Below are 14,577 nucleotides of genomic sequence, written 5' to 3'. Positions count from 1 at the left end.
GCGCGCACTATGTGACAGGGGACTCTATGAATCGAGCACCTGATTGACTTCAGTGAGTGACCGTGGTGAGTAACAGGAATTGAGCAAATAACGCTAAAAGTTAAGCGTATTATGCAGGATGTCGCAGCTTGATCCAAAACAACATGACGTCCTCATTGGACTTGTGCTAACCACAAGGCCACCGTATAGCATAGCCATGAATTACACTGCAGCCAAGGTTTTTGAAGGTGCAGGTACCGTAACTGACCACCAGGGTGTCATTTGATCGTTTTTAGAACCTTGCAGAGCACCTTGGACTCATCACGGACATTTTGTTGTTAACGCCGCATGCTTGTGCATTAATCTTCCGTGTTGTTCTAACAGGTCTCCTTCAGAGGAAGGGGGAAAACAAAAAAGTCATCGTCAACAATGAGTCCCTGAGTAAATTCTCCCTCGGATTATTGAGCCCGTGAATGGACATCGGCGGCCGTTTAGAGTGGATTTGTCTGCCGGGCGGCGATAAACCACAGCTTCTTTTTCCTTTTGTGACTGACATCCTTGAGTGTGTGAAGGACTTTGAAGTTGATGCGCCACCAAGGAAGCAAACAGCAACACTTTGGCGAGTTGGCGCCAGACAAGGTGGTGGAATATTCCAGTACATTGCTGAGTGGAAGAGGTGCTGGAAGGCCCAGAATCACCCCTCACAGCGTGTTCGTTTATGTCCGGCTGTCCATTTCAGATTCAGCGTTGTAGATTCATATTTTACAATGTGACAGATTGATGGAAGCAAAAATGTACAATCTCCAGCGGCCTTCTCGAGAAGGGAGGACATCTTGGCTGCTCTCAAAAAGTGTCATCGACAATTATAGTCCTGGTCCCCCTCAGAAGAGGAAAGGGGTCTCCTTTGAAGCCCCATTTGGCTTGGGTTCCCATGGCAACGCGCCCTGTCCCAGTTCATCCTGGTCTTGCTTACTGAAGTATTAAACAAATCTATTCCTCCAAGTGTTAATGTAAAATCCAAAATACCAACAACTTCTAAAGTGCTGGCACCTTTGATCGTGTGTTTGGATCATCTCCTCCTACCTGGCTCTCATTGTGACTGTCAACAAATAGCATTCAGGCGTCCCACAGGCCCTGAAGGAATCTCTGACTGCACTCACATAATCACTTCAGCCCCGCCTGCTTAGGCCGACATCTCCGCTGGGACCCGCCAGCCGCGCGCTGCAGGCCAGATCGGACCACCGTGCAGCAGCAGCAAGAAGAAGAAAAACAGTAAACGGACGGCGACATTGAGACCAAGCTGTCAAGTCAGATGGAGGCGTGACCTGTGAGAGAACTCTCACATGCCTCTTCTTCGATGGTTCGGTGTGATGGACTCGCCCAAAACGGGACACAAAGATCACAGACAACGACATAAAAACATGCTGTTGTACTGTGAGGGAGTGAAGAGCGCCAATTGATTAGCTTAGCTAAATGACAACATACTGGAATACTGCATAAACTGTTTGAATAAGTGTCAGATGTGCCCTTCTCTCTTCAATTGCCACTGTTCACCCGTGACACAATCCAGGTTTAAGCCCTAAATATGCCTCACATGTGTACAGCAGGGAGCTAAGCAGTGAGATCCCCACCTGGGATCCAAAACTGCCCGCCGGGCCAGGTCGCCGCTCAGCCTCCCCCCTTTGCCCCCACTTCCTATTCTTGGTTAAGGGCAGGAAGGAGGTGGGTTTCAAACTTCATTAGGGTCGTGAGGTGGGCACCCTCCTTCATTGGTGTTTCGATGATAGGCCCACCGATAAGCCCATGACACCTCCCGAGAGCTCATCGGCAACACCTGGCATCCCAAGTGTGCCCCCTCCCCCTGCTTTGAGCCCAGCAAGGGTCCTTGAGCTTGATCCATAGCCACTGGCTGCTTCTTTCGGCCGCTTCAGAGACTGATCTTATTGTCTGTCGCGAAGCCTGTCCGTGGATGCCACGGCCTTCCATGAGCCTGGTGGTAAAGGAAGCCACAAAACCTCTGCATCCTACTTCAGCTGGATAGACCTTGGCCTTCCATCTTTGTTGTTGTGCATCTGCTGCCAGCTCTGTGTAGCGCAGTTTGTTTCCTTCGTACACCTCTTCAATGGTTTCCTCCCATGGGACTGTGAGTTGTGTGATGTTGACCACCTTTAGTGAAGGGGACCAGAGCACCAAGTCTGGCCTCCAAGCGGCATTTTTAGATGTTGTAGAGAAGCCTGCTTTTCCTCACGAATCATGAAAACCCGGAACTTTTGAAGTGGAGCAAACAAGTGCTTTTTCTCATGTTTGGTGCTCATAAAGAAGCTCTGGGGACACATGTTGCAAACGTCATTCAAAAGCCACTTCTGCATAATAGGGGACTTTTAAAGGTTTTAATGGCTTTAATAATAGAGGCAGATACAAGTGTAAAAATAAGTTAACCCCTGTTAACAGCATAGAAAACTACAAATCAGTCATAGTCAAACTTACAGCACCCACCTCTGAAGCTGACTGACGGACAGTTGACAGCGCTCCAGGCTGCCTTTTAACATGTGCGGCAAAGCCTGGGGATGGCAGTTTTTCCTTCGTGACGTCACGAAAAGACGCAACTTGAAAAGCGAGCATTTTAGGCGCCTCTTCTCTCAATAAAGTGAGGGAGATGGTAGATTTTTCTCATGTTTGGTGCTCATAAAAAGGCTCCAGGGATACATATTGCTAACATTTTGCGTAACAGGGGACTTTGACAGGAATAGATTCATTAAAAGGTACAAGTATAAAAGCAGAATGGTTGTATTGGATCTCACTGTGCATGTGCAGGTCAAGCAGCATCTACCAGGTAGCCTCATCCTTCCACGCTGCATTTGATGTGACCTTTAATGACTCCTCACGTGGGCAAAGGGGACAGAAGCCAAGCGTCCTCCCTCCAATTAGAGGCATCCTTCGGAAGACAGAACCATAAACGAGGATCATTTGTTCGTGGCGAGGAAGAACCTCCATGCTGCCAACGTCAGCAGTATCCATTGAACTATCAAGGTGGCAAATATCTTCGACATTAGTGGCATTAAAAAAAAAGAAAAGAAACCTTGAGGGAGCTGAGAGGTTTTATGAAAAAGACAAGAGCTCCCCTGTGTGCTTCACATCCAGAGCCTCCTCTTCTGCATCTTCCACTTCTGCGTCAAATCACTTTGCCGTTCAGTCATTGGCATCCTATTTGGGATCAGTGCATGCTGAGGTTAATTATGTTGGAGAAGTTGCACGGCTGCAGATGTGTTCCTGTGAAGCAGGCAATTTGTTACGTGCAAAGTGGCATATGCTTGCCAGGAGCGCAGTTTGTTTGCCCGGCTCCGGCAAATTATTAATATCTTAATTAAGGAAAGTGAAGTGGATTCTGCAGTTTGGCCTGCTGTCAGAGGTTGAGCTCACTTTTGACTCGCTGGCAAAGCTAATCCCCCTCCAGCGTGACTCCAGCGGAAACATTTGCATAGTAAAGGCTCGTGTCGAAGCTCAAGGGCTCTCACCGCCGTCTAATTACGCTAGAAGTGTGAAAAACATACACAACGGTACACAATAGCGCACAACGAGATGCATTGGGGCTTATTGTAATATGCCAAATAGACACCATTTTGTTCATTTGTGAGCTTTTTAACATGAACAGAGAATGTAAATCATACATATTACACATAAATATATGTTTACAATCTAATAAGTATTTTCATTCTCAATCATAATAATATGATTATTATTAATAATACCGTATATACAACTACAATACAAGCTAGGAGCAGCAGGATGTGGATATTGGTCAGCTTTGAGCAAAAAAAACACCAACGCACGTTTTGTCAGAAATCAGCTTTCTACTGCGAACGCCTATCAATATCTCAACTTGAGATTTACACAAGGCTGAAAATCTACAAAAACTCGTCGTTTTGCCTGTTTGTGCGCTTGCCAATGACGTTTTGAAACATGAACACAAGCATTTGAAAGCTAGGACGAGTGGCCTGGCATGCATATTGCAGCATTTTTGCTGGTTTCATCAATTTAGGAATGTATTTGGTTTGTCCTTCACATGAGTGACTCAGGTGTTCATTTAGCTGGAATTGAGATTCCAAATTACGCTAAACCTCGACCTACACAGTCGAGAAAGGAACAGGACTTGTACGTAGACCGAGGACCTCCTGTGGTCCAAGAGTAAGATGTCCCACCACACCTTTAAGAGACAAAACAAAGACGTGTATCTCGGCATAAAGTGGAGGCAAAGCGGTCCACGTCTCCAACTAATGCGAGACAGACAGCCAGAGAGCGACGCTGGCTGTCTTTCAAGGCCGGGGACGTGCTGGGCTGGCTCTCAAACAGACAGTGAAATATTACCGCGTGAAGGAGAGGCAAGGACACGCGGCAACATGGCCGCCGAGCCAGGAGCAAACAGACGCTCTTATTTGTCATTCCACGGAAGCACTTCATCTCCGCCGGGCCGCTGTAAACATCTTTCAATAAAACGCCGGCCGCCCGCACAAAGCGCAGTTATCCGTCCTCCTGACACCGGCGGGACGTAACGACCTCACGCCACAGGTCCAAACATTTTTCTGCCTCCTCCTCCTCCTCCGCCGAATGAGGCTGCCTGCGCTCATTAGGGAAGCTCGCCTTTTAAAAACACAGAAAAACAAGCTCTGCCGTGGCCATTAAAGTCGCCATCGACTTTTTAATTAAGTCTCATGACGGGAGGGTGGCCGGCGTACCACGGCGTAAAGTCGATCCCGTTCCATTTTTGTGCTCGTTGAGGCTTTAACGGGTCCGTTCACGCCATTAGAGCAGCACCACTTCACACTTCACATCTTAGCGGGCTAATTCCTCATCATGAGTCATCATCCACTGCAACCGCCGTCTCTTTTGTCCAAGAAAGGATACGTTCTACGGCTCGTTTGGAAAGACAGGACCACTTATTGCTCTTATATGAACCACTTTGTTTCATTATATTGCCATTAAATCACATGACCGACTGAACTGCAGGCGGTCAAAGCAGGATTTCGCATATAAAACCACACATTTCATCGGCGTCTCTGCTTTTGCCAGGTGGAAAAGCCAAAGAGAGACATACATTGAAGATTGTTGTTTGTTAATACATCACAGCATACCATAGCAATCCACAGATGCCATGGAACAATGCCCTCTAGTGGCTGTGGGAAGCTTAGATGACAAAAAACGGATTCGTAAAAACATTTTTTGGCCAAAAATCCACAAATTTGCTGAATGGCAAATATGCAGGGATCCACTGTCCACTGCAACTGTGCACCAACGTAACAGATGCCACAGATCACATGCAACAATGTCACACTCAGGAGTGGGATAGGAGGACACAAACGTTAGCACAGCTGTGTGACGCTAAAGTGCTAACATTACACTCACATTTTAACAGCAACATCGTGCTAGGTTTGCCTAGTCGCTGAAGGAAAACAAACTTACATCTTTGTCTTGACATCTGCAGTGAAGTCTACTTTTTTTTCAAAGTGGTGGGCGGGTACACACGGGGCGGGCTCATTTAGCTCGGGAAGCGGTGTCATGTCCATGAGGGAGCACGTTTTTCCATCACGACAAGAAAGAATGACCATCAAAGTTGAAAGCAATGTACTGAAAGGAAATCCACAAAATGAAGTAAAACTACTCAGCCTTTGAAGTCACCTGCCAAAAAGGAGCGACGCCCCCCCTTGGACTGACATCGGCAAATCAAAATCGAAACAGAACCACGGCTTGCACGTTTACTTGCGACTTCGTCCAGAGACACAAGGAGAGAAACATTTTATTTACCCCAGACTCAGCACACGACAATGGTGCGTTCAAGGAACGGCAAACAAGGCGGGGAATCTCAGCACTTTTGCGCTTGCGGTGGTCAGGTGACCATGGACTGAACCGAGTTGCCTGGTTTAAATTAATTTGTGCTTTTATACCCATTCTGGGGTGCCGTAGGAGGGCCCTGATGTTTATTATGTTGTTTATTATGTCATGTTTATATTATGTGAACCGTTAGGGTACAATACCCCTGGCAATATGTATTGCTATGCCCGAGGGAGGAGCAAAGGGGGGGTTTAAAGGGAAGGTTTCCCCCCTGTTAGTTGGTGGGAGTAGGTTGGATTGAGAAGTGGGACAAGTTACATTGTTGAGGGTTTTTTTGTTTGTAGACATTTTTGTTGTCTATTTTCATTTCAATTTTGCCCTGTAAATATTTTTAGGTGTACAATCAGTGAAGCATCGAGACATAAAATTGTGGGCGTTCTCACAGTGGTGAATGTATGCTGCATATTCCACCTGTGCTCTCACGTATTTATAAATTATTACCACCTTATGGTGAATGAGATGTGTTTTCTGTTGAGAAAAAATCTAACTATATATCGGAGAGAAAAAAAAAACATCTGCAAATTTGAGGGGGTCCACCGTATTTTATACAGAGTATGTGTTTTTCCGACAAAGCCCAAAGCCCAGGGTTTGGGAGATTAAAAGGACACACGTGTACTGAACTTACAGTGATGGAGACGCCCGTTTGTGTAAAGGTGTTGTGGGTTCAGCGCCTCGCTCAAGGGCAACTGGCAGCGCTTTGGAAGCCCCTCCAGCATCCGGTCCAACTTTGCTGTGATGTTTTTTTTTCCCAAACCTCCGACCGTCAGGTCCCTGAGCCAAGTCCCAATGAAGACACTTGGACGCCGACCTCGGACAGAATTCCAAATGACTCCTGGATTTGAGGTTGACAGGTGACTCTGAGGGAATGCTAATGTTGCTTTGGCTTTATGGATGTTTGGCCGCTCCCGGCTCCAAACTGCTTGGCGTGTCGTTAACGTTTCATGGTCCGGAATCGCAATGTCGGTCGCGGCTTTTGACCCCGGTGGCTCATTAGAGGAGGCGGCGGCGTCTTTGTGGGGTATGTAAATAGACTCCCAGCGCTTTGATCAGCACTTGTTATATAAGACCTTCAACGCATAAAAAGTAAGTCACGCTGCTTTCACGTCTGTCATGATCTGCGCATCAAAGACGTCGAGTCCGGTGCAGGATGTCATCCCCGCGCAAATGCACGGCGTCAGGAACCACTTTAGCGATGAAAATCAGCAGACGAGAAAGTCTCTTATTGGTAAAGTAATGGAGGCCGACGTTGTTTGCGAGCTTCAGCTGTTGCCTTAATTGCGGATCTAGCAGCCACATTGCCTCTCATTTGCATATGCAAATGCGGAGCGGGCCAACATGGCTGGCTCCTGGCAGCGCTCCCCCTGTTTGCCCGCAGGAGGGAAAAGAGGAAAGCGAGATAAACAAACAGATGGAAAGCAGAATCGAATATTGAGATGGAAGGAAGCGTTTAAGAAGTGATGAACGGGGAGCCCAGCACAGCCAAGTGACGACAGCATCCTCTCTCCTCCTGCACTTGGCGGCCAAAGTCTGATCTCAAGTCAGACACTCTTCCCTGCAGGCTCAAGCTGATAGCGCCCCACCACCCCATGACACTTTCAAGAGGGCATTTGCCTGGAGAGGAAGGCTCCTTCCGGGTGTTTTCACTTATACTTTTACTTCTGAAACATACTGAAGTCAGTCCAAAAGTGGACTTAAATGTGACTCAACAGAGCAGGGACGCAAGAATCCAATTCAGATCCACTCTGGACCTGATGAGGCCTCAGACAGTATCATTAGAAAGGCAAAGTGAAGTCATTGTGAATCCGGAGTAGGTTTTTGTTTACATTATACAAGTTCTTTGGGTGAGTTCAAATAGGCACTAAAAATGTTGACTAATCACAAAAAAAGGATTTCGTTCTTCACATTATTAGCTCCTTTGAAAATTGGATCAGCTTTCCTCTCTGGCCCGCTTTCGGTGGAATGAGGCCACAATCAAAGACAACGGCAAGAAACTATATACGGAATCAATTTTTGTTCACATTGTTGACGTCATGTGAACCAAAGTGAGACCTCTTTTTCATGGTTCGTTCTGAGTGTTCTCACATGTTAAAAATAAAGTTTACTTAAACAGCTAAAAAGGATCAGAAGTTAAAACGCCTGATGTGAAAGCAAAAAAGAACCAAACTGGAATCAGTCTTGAAGTCGACAAAAAACAGTGAAAACAGATCTGACGCTGTTTCACTCAATACTGTGAGAAAAAGGTGACAAATTTTGAGGTTTTTGTTCACAATTAAGTGAACTGAAGTGAGACCACTTTCAGATGTGATCTCAGAATGGTTCCTTTGGAGTGTTCACACATATTAACAAGGAATCCGAGTACGGTAATTCCTCTAAGTACATTCAGACAACTAAGATGGATCAAAGTGACAACACCTGATGTGAAAGCAAATAGAACCAAACTGAAATCAGTCTTAAAGTGAACTAAAAGCAGTGACAACAGATCTGATACTGTTTGAATCAAGACAATGGAAAGAGGTTGGACTAAAGTTGGAGGTTTTGTTCACATTGCGCAATTAAGTGAACTGTGAAGTGAGAACACTTTCAGATGTGATCTCACAGCGATTCTTATGGCGTGTTCACATTCGTATGTCAACTAAAACAGTTCCTGAGTTTATTCAGACAGCTGAAATGGATCAGAAGTAAAAACACCTGATGTGAAAGCAAATAGAACTGAAGTGAAATCAGTCTTAAAGTGGACTGAAGTGAGTGAAAACAGATCTGATGCTGTTTCACTTAACAGAGTGGAAAAAAGGTGACTTCAATCTGGAAGTTTTTGTTCTGCTTTTGTTAAGTGAGCCTAAGTGAGACCTCTTTCAGATGTGATTCTTTTGGAGTGTTCACATATGTCAATAAATTTCTTTGAGTTGATTTAGACAGCTAAAGTGGAGCAGAAGTGAAAACACCTGATGTGAAAGGAAAAAGAACCAAACTGAAATCAGGACTAAAAAAACAGTAAAAGCCGATCTGATGTGGCCTCAACAGATACATTGGAAAGAAGATGAAGTGAATGTGGAGGATTTGGTTCCCATTGCATGATGATTTTGACCAAGAGGAGAAGAATGCAGATTTACCGTGAACACAACTTGAGATTTATGTAATATTTTACTAAAACAAACGTACTATAGTGCCTCAATATCAGTTTAAAAGCCCTGAAATGAGCAGGATAGGACCCCTTTAAGCGAACTGTTTCAACCAAAGTGAAACCCCATTGAGTTCTTTTGGTGTGTTTACATGCAGAAAAACAGAGCATTTCGATGCCGTGTAAAGCTGTAGCGACCCAGCTTTAACAACATGAACACAATGTCGTCTTTAAGGACATAAGTGCTCTGCTCCCAAGTCGGTTTATTGATGAACTCCTTTATTATTATTATTAGCGGTGATAGAAGCAGGAACATAAGGCCGTGAACAAAGTGTGCGGCTTTTAAACCTGTTGCCGCCGACTCGTCAGTGGTTATTTATGCGGCGCATGTGTTTGCTGCACATAAATGACACTCCTTCATTTAACGAGCGCCACACAAATGAATGTTCATCTCTGCACTCACTCTGCTGATTATGAGCTGCTCATAATCTCCGTGTCTAATTATATCAATCAGCGACAGCGCGAATGGAAGGCACGCGCGTGATGCAACATATTCCCACTGCATGCATATGCATCGCATGGCATCCCTCTGCTCGGCTGTGTTGATCTAGTTCATATTTATCGTGCCGAATGTTTGACCGCACGGTTAAAGAGGAGCACCTGCTAAATGTAGCTATTGACACACGCGGATAAAAATGGATTGATCGGCTCGGCGTGTACGTTCAGTTACGCTGGAATAGACGAGCTGAGATGAGACCACCTCTCGCTGTGCTGCGGAACTTCTGGGCCCGCATGCAACGTGAACTGTCCGGTTGATTTTTTTGTTCCGTGCACACGTCCAAAGACATCAACTACATTAATTTCTCTTTAACATCAGTGTTTCCCGAACAGGCCTTTGTGGCCTACCACAAATACATTTGGACCGCCACAGATAAATGTAAAAACATTTTGTGTACAGTTAATAAAGGGTTGATAGGATTGCATTGGATTACCTCTGTTTTGTTTTTATGCTTAATATTAACAGTGGCTAGCCTTTTTTTTTTACACTTGCATAACAGTTAAGACCCTGAAAACTGATGATTTCTATTATCTACTATTATTAATAATAATTGTTTTAAAATATATATATGTATATCACCATTGTGTCATGTTTCGAAGATGAAAATATTTTTGTTCCTTCACTGGAAGGGTCATAAACAGTACACGAGTACAATGTCAGTTTTATTCTTACGATAATAAATGGCCTTTGCTGTACGTTAGCCTTATGGAGGAGACAAACGTCCCAAAAACCTTCTTTTATTCCATCTAATCCCATTGCCGCCTTATTGCCTTCATTTGTCTGCGCTGCAGCTTATTGGCAGTCCCGACTGATGCTTTTTGGCCATCCTGACGGAGGCGCCACTTCCAGTCGGCTGCCATCATCCGTTACCTGTGACGGAACATATTGGATTATTGATCCTGTCAGGGAATGCATCTTTGTAGGCGTTCAAAGGCCCGGCTTGGCCGCCAAAAAGCTATCATGGCCGTCAAAAAGCACGCCATCCCCGCCCCCACCCCTGCTGCTCTTTGAGATAGCGGAGATGTCACTGATGGTTTGTCATCCAGATGGTCGGGAAGGTTAAAGTGTGAAGAAGAAGAAAAAAAAAAAGATCACAGAACACGGTACTTGTAAGACACAGGTGGGCACCATTTTGGATTACACCGACGCTATTTTAATGACAGATAGAAAAATAATGTATAATACTCCTCACTGCTGTCCATGATGGAGTTTTAGGGTCAAACTGAAATGAAAACATAGTACAAGGACTAGAAAAACTAGAAAAAGTTGGGAACAATGCATTATGGGAAGAAGCTAAAATAGCTTGTATTGGTACTAGTCTAGCATATTTCCTAGCTCCATTTTGAGTGTTAAGTTGCTGTGTGATGATTTTAGCGTTCCTTGTAAGATGACACCGTGAGTCAGACTGCTATACTGAGTAATGACCTCCTGTGATTTCCAGTGGGTTGACAAGCTCGTCGTGAGTTCCGTTATAGCTCCTGATCGGCTCCTTCTAAAGTTGTGGAGAACTTACTACCTCCTCAATCTGCATACAAACAGTTTTCGGAACACACTGTGATACTATACCCTCGTGAACATCACTTGAACGGTCATTTGTTGCTACAAAAACGGAAAGAAAAAAGCAAATTAATGCAAGAGCGAGAGACCATCTTAACACTTCAAAATTTAGGTTTTTCCTTCAGAGAAATTGGAGTGCTCTAAAACTTTTGACCGGTAGTGTACTTCAGCTTTACTCTCGCAATATTACATCTCTCTCTTGCAATATTATGACTTTATACACATAAATAAAATAACACAATGCTTTATTACAAGAACAAATGTCATATCAGTCAGTGTAGTTCTTTCTCAGCAACCATAATAAAGAAATAAAAAAATAGCTGAGTTATGAACATTATGTGCTCAACACTTTGTACTATTTCTGTTTGTGTATTGAACATTGCTATGGAGATATCTGACAATAACTAAAAAGCAATCATTCCCCACAAAGAGTCATGTTATTATCACGTGTGGGATCACGATGCACTGGTGATGGGGTGTGTTATGGCACCTTAAAGACATATTTCCACCCCATTTAAGGTCACATGTCATCTATTAATACAGGCGACATCCTCCAAGGTTCTGTGAAGCTTATGATTAATCGAGGAAGTGAGGAAAACAATCAGAGGGGTGTCGTGTCATTAATTTCCATCCGATATTTGTAATCCAGCACTCTGCATTGGAACACCCGGCACATTTTCTTCTACATAAAGCGTCATTTTTCTTCTGCAGCTATTAGTCTGCTTTATGAAGCCTTATTGCAGCAAATTGCAAAGGCGGGCGATGTAATCAGAGACATTTAAATATAGATTGCATACAAAACAGCTCTTCCTTGTGCGCTTTGAGACGTCGCGGAGGCAAAGCGAGCCTTATTGCGGCCTAATGCACCTCATAACAGCGCACATCAACAAACGCGGCCCGAGTGCACGTCTATTAGGCCTAATGACAGCCAATGGATGGACGCCGGTGTCCGCAGAGAGGCGAGATGAAGCCCAGCAGGCGGCGGCCGCAAACAAAACACCGTCCCGCCGCTAATATGCGGGCGGAAAACAAATTCAGACGGAATATTATTTCTCTTCTGATGGTTCGCTCGTCTCGTTACGTGACCGCCGATGTTTTCGGATGATAAATTTGTTGTTGTTCCACGTGAACGTAATTGTTTGTGTCACTCGCGCGAGGAACGTGGGCGCCCGCAAATGGAGAAAGTTAGGCGACTTGAAGTTGAGAATTCATTTACATGTTATGATGGAGGGAAAGAGGTGGGAGTGTGTGTGTGGGGGGGGGGGCTTCATTAGAGCTTTTCATTACAGAGTTAGGGGGGTTAAACCTTGTAATGTTATTCACGACGTTAAAGGGCACAAACAGAAGCGGCATTAGCCGCGACATGAATGTGAGCGAAGGCGGCAATGTGGTCATAATTATGTCACGGGTAGGACAAAAAGGCCCCCCCCCCAGCAGGCTTAATGTGCTCGCCGCTCCACTTCAGACGAGGGCCAGCAGGCCTAATTGGCAACATGCGGCCTAATCAGAGCGGCCGCATTGTATTGCTTAGAATTTTATCCCCATCCTTGTATCAATTTTCAACTAAATTAGCCTGCTGTACCAGAGAGGCTGCGGAATTAGGCTGCGAGCAGAAGCAATCACATATGCTATCTGCCAGAGTGAGGCCGCTTGGAGTAAATAAAGTCTTTTCGTGTGTGTGTGCGTGTGTGTGCGTGTAAAAACCACACCAGTTTTCACTGAGCACCTAGAAAAAGCAGCAAAAATGACAGAACAAATTAGCAAGCCATGGACGGAACCTGATGGGAAACAAAATAGAAGGCGACACTTTTTGACTTTACGGCTGTTGACTCTTCAAAATGACTTTTAGGGAGCCCCCTGGTGGTTGGAGGAATTAACCCAAAAAATGGACAACAGACTCATTTATGCTCCCTGTACTGACAAAAACAGATTGAGTCTGTCTGTGGAACATTAACAACGTTTAGCATAAGAATATGTCAAGTAAAATCATGAGTCTTGATGAAGGAGCGCAAAGTGTCAACACATGATGCTCTTTCATGCAGAGTTTCCCAAACGTTATTGAGCCAAGACACATTTGACAAGTGTGCACACAAGTTAATGATGTAACGTCTGCCACCCGGTGGAAGAGCATGTCTAGGCATGACTAGGCCACTCCAAAGTCGTCATTTTGTTTTTCTTCAGCCATTCAGAGGTGGATCATTGTCCTTCCGCACAACGCAAGTTGGTTTCAGCTTGGGGTCACCAACAGATAGTCAGATATTCTCCTTCAGCATTTTTTGGTAGACAGCAGAATTCATTGTACCATTTATCTCAGCAGGTCTTCCAGGTCCTGAAGCAGCAGTTTTCGTCTTGGAACTCGACCGTGCTTATGGTGGAGTCATGAAGACTGACCTAAACTGGAGCAAATGAGGCCTGCAGTTCTTTGGATGTTGTTGTGGGGTCTTTTGTGACCTCTCGGATGAGTCGTCGCTGTGCTCTTAGGGTCATTTTGGTCACTCCTGAGAAGGTTCAACACTGCTCCATGTTTTCGCCATTTGTGGATAATAGCTCTCACTGTGGTTCACTGGAGTCCCAAAGCTTGAGAAATGGCTTCATAACCTTTTCCAGACTGACAGATCTCAATTACTTTCTTTCTCATTTGTTCCTGAATGACTTTAGATCTCGGCATGATGTCTAGCTTTTGAGGATCTTTTGGTCTACTTCACTTTGTGAGGCAGGTCGGTCAGAAGACGAGCCAGTCTGTGGCCTCAGAAAGGTTGTAGAGTAGAAGTGAATGTACTATGTGTTCCCTACTTTGGGGTTTTAAATAAAGTTTCATTTATTAACGTCCATCTGTCATTCCTTCCTGGCGTGTTGGGAAAGTTGAATGAATGATGAATGATCACGATGAAGCTGCAGAAACCCTCAAACAGGCAAAGCCCAGCAAGACCAGGCAGGACATCCAGATGCTGGTTGCCATGCCAGCAGGCGGGGCGGGTACATGATGCTGGTCCACCTGTCTCTGGCTCTTTCTTGGCGGCCCCGATGGAGCTGGAAGCTTCTGTTCTGGTCCTGAGAGCTGCTGCTTTGGTGCACAGCAAGAGCAAAACACTCTGCTGCCCCCCTGTGGACGAAGGCCATACAAGCAAGCGGGCTTCATTTTTAATTGAAGGCAGGAGGGAGTCTTTTCCCAAAGGTGTGCTGCGGCTCGGGTCCCGCAGGTCGCAGGGTGGTGTCACCAGCCCAAAGTCAGTCATCAGTGCGACTTTGTGACCTTTGTGTCACCGCTGTGGTGATAAATGGAAGGCCGGTGAGATCATTAGGGATCCTTTAAGGAGGCAGCCACCCACGCTGGTTGTTGTACTGGACCTCCTATTAACCTCCTGCTCATTTATCCGTAATGATCCACCCGCTGCTCATTAAAAGTAGCTCCCAAACAAAAAGCCAGTTACGGGAGGACATTTCCAAATGCTGTGCTCGTAAATGTTCCCTCACACCT

The sequence above is a fragment of the Dunckerocampus dactyliophorus genome, chromosome 18 (assembly GCF_027744805.1).
Source record: "Dunckerocampus dactyliophorus isolate RoL2022-P2 chromosome 18, RoL_Ddac_1.1, whole genome shotgun sequence".
NCBI classification, from domain to species: Eukaryota; Metazoa; Chordata; class Actinopteri; order Syngnathiformes; family Syngnathidae; genus Dunckerocampus; species Dunckerocampus dactyliophorus.
This window is presented reverse-complemented; position numbering follows the sequence as displayed.